The sequence below is a fragment of the Polyergus mexicanus genome, unplaced genomic scaffold (genome assembly GCF_030449975.1).
Source record: "Polyergus mexicanus isolate NDT 795.1 unplaced genomic scaffold, iyPolMexi1.0 SCAF_22, whole genome shotgun sequence".
Taxonomy (NCBI): domain Eukaryota; kingdom Metazoa; phylum Arthropoda; class Insecta; order Hymenoptera; family Formicidae; genus Polyergus; species Polyergus mexicanus.
Genome location: NW_027223342.1, coordinates 5,465,442 through 5,474,687, shown reverse-complemented (window position 1 = coordinate 5,474,687; position 9,246 = coordinate 5,465,442).

Genomic DNA, 9,246 nt, shown 5'->3' with positions numbered 1-9,246 from the left:
CTTGTGCAACATCAAAGAAATTGAGGATAAACGCTTTTCGGCACACTGTGTTAAGAACGTTAGGTACGCAACTTTTGTTTGTTCGGAACGTCTTAGTTACGTGTCAGTAAGTGAGAATAGTCGACAATTCTTGTGTAACATCAAGGAAATTGAGCAGAACCGGTTTTCGGCACATTGTATTAAGAACGCTATGTACACAAGTTTTGATCGTCCCGAACGTCTTAGTTATGTGTCAGTAAGTGAGATTAGTCGACAATTCTTGTGCAACATCAAGGAAATTGAGCAGAACCGCTTTTCGGCACATTGTATTAAGAACGCTATGTACGCAAGTTTTGATCGTACGGAACGTCTTAGTTACGTGTCAGTAAGTGAGATTTGCCGAAAATTCTTGTGCAACATCAAGGAAAGTGAGCAGAACAGCTTTTCGGCACACAGGGCTAAGATCGCTCTGTACGCAAGTTTTATTTTTTTGGAACGTCTTAGTTACGTGTCAGTAAGTAAAATTTGACGATAATTCTTGTGCAACATCAAGGAAGTTGAGCAGAATCACTTTTCGGCACACTGTGTTAAGAACGTTAGGTACGCAAGTTTTGTTCGTTCGGAACGTCTTAGTTACTTGTCAGTAAGTGAGATTAGTCGAAAATTCTTGTGCAACATCAAGGAAAATGAGCAGAACCGCTTTTCGGCACACTGTATTAAGAACGCTATGTACGCAAGTTTTGATCGTCCGGAACGTCTTAGTTACGTGTCAGTATGTAAGATTTGTCGAAAATTCTCGTGCAATATCATGGAAAGTGAGCAGACCTGCTTTTTGGCACACTGTGTTAAGAACGTTAGGTACGCAAGTTTTGTTCGTTCGGAACGTCTTAGTTACGTGTCAGTGAGTGAGATTTGTCGAAAATTCTCGTGCAACATCAAGGAAAGTGAGCAGAGCCGCTTTTCGGCACACTGTATTAAGAACGCTATGTACGCAAATTTTGATTGTCCGGAACATTTTAGTTACGTGCCAGTAAGTGAGATTTGCTGAAAATTCTTGTGGAACATCAAGGAAAGTGAGCAGAATCGCTTTTCGGCACACTGTGTTAAGAACGCTAGGTACGCAAGTTTTGTACATTCGGAAAGTCTTAGTTACGTGTCAGTAAGTGAGATTTTCCGAAAATTCTTGTGCAACTTCAAGGAAAGTGAGCAGAACAGATTTTCGGCACACTGTATTAAGAACGTTATGTACGCAAGTTTTGATCGTCCAGAACGTCTTAGTTACGTGTCAGTAAGTGATGTTTGACGAAAACTCATGTGCATCATCAAGGAAAGTGAGCAGCACCGCTTTTCGGCACACAGGGCTAAGATCGCTACGTACGCAAGTTTTGATCGTCCCGAACGTCTTAGTTACGTGTCAGTAAGTGAGATTAGTCGACAATTCTTGTGCAACATCAAGGAAATTGAGCAGAACCGCTTTTCGGCACATTGTATTAAGAACGCTATGTTCGCATGTTTTGATCGTACGGAACGTCTTAGTTACGTGTCAGTAAGTGAGGTTTGTCTAAAATTCTTGTGCAACATCAAGGAAAGTGAGCAGAACCGCTTTTCGGCAAATTGTATTAAGAACGCTATATACGCAAGTTTTGATCGTCCGGAACGTCTTAGTTACGTGTCAGTATGTAAGATTTGTCGAAAATTCTCGTGCAACATCAAGGAAAGTGAGCAGAATCGCTTTTCGGCACACTGTGTTAAGAACGTTAGGTACGCAAGTTTTGTTCGTTCGGAACATCTTAGTTACGTGTGAGTAAGTGAGATTTGCCCAAAATTCTTGTGCAACATCAAGGAAAGTGAGCAGTACCGCTTTTCGGCACACTGTATTAAGAACGCTATGTACACAAGTTTTGATCGTTCGGAACGTCTTAGTTACGTGTCAGTAAGTGAGATTAGTCAAAAATTCTTGTGGAACATCAAGGAAATTGAGCAGCACCGCTTTTCGGCACACTGTATTAAGAACGCTATGTACGCAAGTTTTGATCGTCCGGAACGTCTTAGTTACGTGTCAGTATGTAAGATTTGTCGAAAATTCTCGTGCAACATCATGGAAAGTGAGCAGAACTGCTTTTTGGCACACTGTATTAAGAATGCTAGGTACGCAAGCTTTGTTCATTTGGAAAATTTTTGTTACGTGTCATTAAGTGAGATTAGCCGAAAATTCTGGTACAACATCAAGGAAATTGAGCAGAATCGCTTTTCGGCACACTGTGTTTAGAACGTTAGGTACGCAACTTTTGTTTGTTCGGAACGTCTTAGTTACGTGTCAGTAAGTGAGATTAGTCGACAATTCTTGTGCAACATCAAGGAAATTGAGCAGCCCCGCTTTTCGACACACAGGGCTAATATCGCTATGTACGAAAGTTTTGTTCATTCGGAACGTCTTAGTTACGTGTCAGTAAGTGAGATTTGCCGAAAATTCTTGTGCAACATCAAGGAAAGTGAGCAGAACCGCTTTTCGGCACACTGTATTAAGAACGCTATGTACGCAAATTTTGATTGTCCGGAACCTTTTAGTTACGTGCCAGTAAGTGAGATTTGCTAAAAATTCTTGTGGAACATCAAGGAAAGTGAGCAGAATCGCTTTTCGGCACACTGTGTTAAGAACGCTAGGTACGCAAGTTTTGTTCATTCGGAAAGTCTTAGTTACGTGTCAGTAAGTGAGATTAGTCGAAAATTCTTGTGCAACATCAAGGAAAGTGAGCAGCACCGCTTTTCGGCACACTATATTAAGAACGCTATGTACGCAAGTTTTGATCGTACGGAACGTCTTAGTTACGTGTCAGTAAGTGAGATTTGCCGAAAATTCATGTGCAACATCAAGGAAAGTGAGCAGATCAGCTTTTCGGCACACTGTGTTAAGAACGTTAGGTACGCAAGTTTTGTTCGTTCGGAACGTCTTAGTTACGTGTCAGTAAGTGAGGTTTGTCTAAAATTCTTGTGCAACATCAAGGAAAGTGAGCAGAACCGCATTTCGGCACATTGTATTAAGAACCCTATATACGCAAGTTTTGATCGTCCGGAACGTCTTAGTTACGTGTCAGTAAGTGAGATTAGTCGAAAATTCTTGTGCAACATCAAGGAAAATGAGCAGAACCGCTTTTTGGCACACTGTGTTAAGAACGTTAGGTACGCAAGTTTTGTTCGTTCGGAACGTCTTAGTTACGTGTCAGTAAGTAAGATTAGTTAAAAATTCTTGTGCAACATCAAAGAAATTGAGGATAAACGCTTTTCGGCACACTGTGTTAAGAACGTTAGGTACGCAAGTTTTGTTTGTTCGGAACGTCTTAGTTACGTGTCAGTGAGTGAGATTTGTCGAAAATTCTCGTGCAACATCAAGGAAAGTGAGCAGAACCGCTTTTCGGCACACTGTATTAAGAACGCTATGTACGCAAATTTTGATTGTCCGGAACATTTTAGTTACGTGCCAGTAAGTGAGATTTGCTGAAAATTCTTGTGGAACATCAAGGAAAGTGAGCAGAATCGCTTTTCGGCACACTGTGTTAAGAACGCTAGGTACGCAAGTTTTGTACATTCGGAAAGTCTTAGTTACGTGTCAGTAAGTGAGATTTTCCGAAAATTCTTGTGCAACATCAAGGAAAGTGAGCAGAACAGATTTTCGGCACACTGTATTAAGAACGTTATGTACGCAAGTTTTGATCGTCCAGAACGTCTTAGTTACGTGTCAGTAAGTGATGTTTGACGAAAACTCATGTGAATCATCAAGGAAAGTGAGCAGCACCGCTTTTCGGCACACAGGGCTAAGATCGCTACGTACGCAAGTTTTGATCGTCCCGAACGTCTTAGTTACGTGTCAGTAAGTGAGATTAGTCGACAATTCTTGTGCAACATCAAGGAAATTGAGCAGAACCGCTTTTCGGCACATTGTATTAAGAACGCTATGTTCGCATGTTTTGATCGTACGGAACGTCTTAGTTACGTGTCAGTAAGTGAGGTTTGTCTAAAATTCTTGTGCAACATCAAGGAAAGTGAGCAGAACCTCTTTTCGGCAAATTGTATTAAGAACGCTATATACGCAAGTTTTGATCGTCCGGAACGTCTTAGTTACGTGTCAGTATGTAAGATTTGTCGAAAATTCTCGTGCAACATCAAGGAAAGTGAGCAGAATCGCTTTTCGGCACACTGTGTTAAGAACGTTAGGTACGCAAGTTTTGTTCGTTCGGAACATCTTAGTTACGTGTGAGTAAGTGAGATTTGCCCAAAATTCTTGTGCAACATCAAGGAAAGTGAGCAGTACCGCTTTTCGGCACACTGTATTAATAACGCTATGTACACAAGTTTTGATCGTTCGGAACGTCTTAGTTACGTGTCAGTAAGTGAGATTAGTCAAAAATCCTTGTGGAACATCAAGGAAATTGAGCAGCACCGCTTTTCGGCACACTGTATTAAGAACGCTATGTACGCAAGTTTTGATCGTCCGGAACGTCTTAGTTACGTGTCAGTATGTAAGATTTGTCGAAAATTCTCGTGCAACATCATGGAAAGTGAGCAGAACTGCTTTTTGGCACACTGTATTAAGAATGCTAGGTACGCAAGTTTTGTTCATTTGAAAAATTTTTGTTACGTGTCAGTAAGTGAGATTAGCCGAAAATTCTGGTACAACATCAAGGAAATTGAGCAGAATCGCTTTACGGCACACTGTGTTTAGAACGTTAGGTACGCAACTTTTGTTTGTTCGGAACGTCTTAGTTACGTGTCAGTAAGTGAGATTAGTCGACAATTCTTGTGCAACATCAAGGAAATTGAGCAGAAACGCTTTTCGGCACATTGTATTAAGAACGCTATGTACGCAAGCTTTGTTCGTCCCGAACGTCTTACTTACGTGTCAGTAAGTGAGATTAGTCGACAATTCTTGTGCAACATCAAGGAAAGTGAGCAGCCCCGCTTTTCGACACACAGGGCTAATATCGCTATGTACGAAAGTTTTGTTCATTCGGAACGTCTTAGTTACGTGTCAGTAAGTGAGATTTGCCGAAAATTCTTGTGCAACATCAAGGAAAGTGAGCAGAACCGCTTTTCGGCACACTGTATTAAGAACGCTATGTACGCAAATTTTGATTGTCCGGTACCTTTTAGTTACGTGCCAGTAAGTGAGATTTGCTAAAAATTCTTGTGGAACATCAAGGAAAGTGAGCAGAATCGCTTTTCGGCACACTGTGTTAAGAACGCTAGGTACGCAAGTTTTGTTCATTCGGAAAGTCTTAGTTACGTGTCAGTAAGTGAGATTAGTCGAAAATTCTTGTGCAACATCAAGGAAAGTGAGCAGCACCGCTTTTCGGCACACTATATTAAGAACGCTATGTACGCAAGTTTTGATCGTACGGAACGTCTTAGTTACGTGTCAGTAAGTGAGATTTGCCGAAAATTCATGTGCAACATCAAGGAAAGTGAGCAGAACAGCTTTTCGGCACACTGTGTTAAGAACGTTAGGTACGCAAGTTTTGTTCGTTCGGAACGTCTTAGTTACGTGTCAGTAAGTGAGGTTTGTCTAAAATTCTTGTGCAACATCAAGGAAAGTGAGCAGAACCGCATTTCGGCACATTGTATTAAGAACCCTATATACGCAAGTTTTGATCGTCCGGAACGTCTTAGTTACGTGTCAGTAAGTGAGATTAGTCGAAAATTCTTGTGCAACATCAAGGAAAATGAGCAGAACCGCTTTTCGGCACACTGTATTAAGAACGCTATGTACGCAAGTTTTGATCGTCCGGAACGTCTTAGTTACGTGTCAGTATGTAAGATTTGTCGAAAATTCTCGTGCAATAACATGGAAAGTGAGCAGACCTGCTTTTTGGCACACTGTGTTAAGAACGTTAGGTACGCAAGTTTTGTTCGTTCGGAACGTCTTAGTTACGTGTCAGTAAGTAAGATTAGTTAAAAATTCTTGTGCAACATCAAAGAAATTGAGGATAAACGCTTTTCGGCACACTGTGTTAAGAACGTTAGGTACGCAAGTTTTGTTTGTTCGGAACGTCTTAGTTACGTGTCAGTGAGTGAGATTTGTCGAAAATTCTCGTGCAACATCAAGGAAAGTGAGCAGAACCGCTTTTCGGCACACTGTATTAAGAACGCTATGTACGCAAATTTTGATTGTCCGGAACATTTTAGTTACGTGCCAGTAAGTGAGATTTGCTGAAAATTCTTGTGGAACATCAAGGAAAGTGAGCAGAATCGCTTTTCGGCACACTGTGTTAAAAACGCTAGGTACGCAAGTTTTGTACATTCGGAAAGTCTTAGTTACGTGTCAGTAAGTGAGATTTTCCGAAAATTCTTGTGCAACATCAAGGAAAGTGAGCAGAACAGATTTTCGGCACACTGTATTAAGAACGTTATGTACGCAAGTTTTGATCGTCCAGAACGTCTTAGTTACGTGTCAGTAAGTGATGTTTGACGAAAACTCATGTGCATCATCAAGGAAAGTGAGCAGCACCGCTTTTCGGCACACAGGGCTAAGATCGCTACGTACGCAAGTTTTGATCGTCCCGAACGTCTTAGTTACGTGTCAGTAAGTGAGATTAGTCGACAATTCTTGTGCAACATCAAGGAAATTGAGCAGAACCGCTTTTCGGCACATTGTATTAAGAACGCTATGTTCGCATGTTTTGATCGTACGGAACGTCTTAGTTACGTGTCAGTAAGTGAGGTTTGTCTAAAATTCTTGTGCAACATCAAGGAAAGTGAGCAGAACCGCTTTTCGGCAAATTGTATTAAGAACGCTATATACGCAAGTTTTGATCGTCCGGAACGTCTTAGTTACGTGTCAGTATGTAAGATTTGTCGAAAATTCTCGTGCAACATCAAGGAAAGTGAGCAGAATCGCTTTTCGGCACACTGTGTTAAGAACGTTAGGTACGCAAGTTTTGTTCGTTCGGAACATCTTAGTTACGTGTCAGTAAGTGAGATTTGCCCAAAATTCTTGTGCAACATCAAGGAAAGTGAGCAGTACCGCTTTTCGGCACACTGTATTAAGAACGCTATGTACACAAGTTTTGATCGTTCGGAACGTCTTAGTTACGTGTCAGTAAGTGAGATTAGTCAAAAATTCTTGTGCAACATCAAGGAAAGTGAGCAGCACCGCTTTTCGGCACACTATATTAAGAACGCTATGTACGCAAGTTTTGATCGTACGGAACGTCTTAGTTACGTGTCAGTAAGTGAGATTTGCCGAAAATTCATGTGCAACATCAAGGAAAGTGAGCAGAACAGCTTTTCGGCACACTGTGTTAAGAACGTTAGGTACGCAAGTTTTGTTCGTTCGGAACGTCTTAGTTACGTGTCAGTAAGTGAGGTTTGTCTAAAATTCTTGTGCAACATCAAGGAAAGTGAGCAGAACCGCATTTCGGCACATTGTATTAAGAACCCTATATACGCAAGTTTTGATCGTCCGGAACGTCTTAGTTACGTGTCAGTAAGTGAGATTTGCCTGAAATTCTTGTGCAACATAAAGAAAAGTGAGCAGAACCGCTTTTCGGCACACAGGCCTAAGATCGCTCTGTACGCAAGTTTTGTTTTTTTGGAACGTCTTAGTTACGTGTCAGTAAGTAAAATTTGACGATAATTCTTGTGCAACATCAAGGAAAGTGAGCAGGATCTCTTTTCGGCACACTGTGTTAAGAACGCTAAGTACGCAAATTTTGTTCATTCGGAAAGTCTTAGTTACGTGTCAGTAAGTGAGATTAGTCGACAATTCTTGTGCAACATCAAGGAAATTGAGCAGAAACGCTTTTTGGCACACTGTATTAAGAATGCTAGGTACGCAAGTTTTGTTCATTTGGAAAATTGTTGTTACGTGTCAGTAAGTGAGATTAGTCGTAAATTCTAGTACATTATCAAGGAAGTTGAGCAGAATCACTTTTCGGCACACTGTGTTAAGAACGTTAGGTACGCAAACTTTGTTCATTCGGAAAACCTTAGTTACGTGTCAGTAAGTGAGATTAGACGAAAATTCTTGTACAACATCAAGGAAAGTGAGCAGAACAGCTTTTCGGCACATTGTATTAAGAACGCTATGTACGCAAGTTTTGATCGAACGGAACGTCTTAGTTACGTGTCAGTAAGTGAGAATTGCCGAAAATTCTTGTGCAACATCAAGGAAAGTGAGCAGAACAGCTTTTCGGCACATTGTATTAAGAACGCTATGTACGCAAGTTTTGATCGTCCGGAACGTCTTAGTTACGTGTCAGTAAGTGAGATTTGCCGAAAATTCTCATGCAACATCATGGAAAGTGAGCAGAACTGCTCTTTGGCACATTGTATTAAGAATGCTAGGTACGCAAGTTTTGTTCATTCGGAAAGCCTTATTTACGTGTCAGTAAGTGAGATTAGACGAAAATTCTTGTACAACATCAAGGAAATTGAGCAGAATCGATTTTCGGCACACTGTGTTAAGAACGTTAGGTGCGCAACTATTGTTTGTTCGGAACGTCTTAGTTACGTGTCAGTAATTGAGATTAGTCGACAATTCTTGTGCAACATCAAGGAAATTGAGCAGAATCGCTTTTCGGCACATTGTATTAAGAACGCTATGTACGCAAGTTTTGATCGTCCGGAACGTTTCAGTTACGTGTCAGTAAGTGAGATTTGTCTAAAATTCTTGTGCAACATAAAGGAAAGTGAGCAGAACCGCTTTTTGGCACACTGTGTTAAGAACGCAAGGTACGCAAGTTTTATTCATTCGGAACGTCTTAGTTACGTGTCAGTAAGTGAGGTTTGTCTAAAATTCTTATGCAACATCAAGGAAAGTGAGCAGAACCGCTTTTCGGCACACAGGGCTAAGACCGCTCCGTACGCAAGTTTTGTTTTTTTGGAACGTCTTAGTTACATGTCAGTAAGTGAAATTTGACGATAATTCTTGTGCAACATCAAGGAAAGTGAGCAGAATCACTTTTCGGCACACTGTGTTAAGAACGTTAGGTACGCAAGTTTTGTTCGTTTGGAACGTCTTAGTTACGTGTCAGTAAGTGAGGTTTGTCTAAAATTCTTGTGCAACATCAAGGAAAGTGAGCAGAACCGCTTTTCGGCACACTGTATTAAGAACGCTATGTACGCAAATTTTGATTGTCCGGAACATTTTAGTTACGTGCCGGTAAGTGAGATTTGCTGAAAATTCTTGTGGAACATCAAGGAAATTGAGCAGACCCGCTTTTCGGCACATTGTATTAAGAACGCTATATACGCAAGTTTTTATCGTCCGGA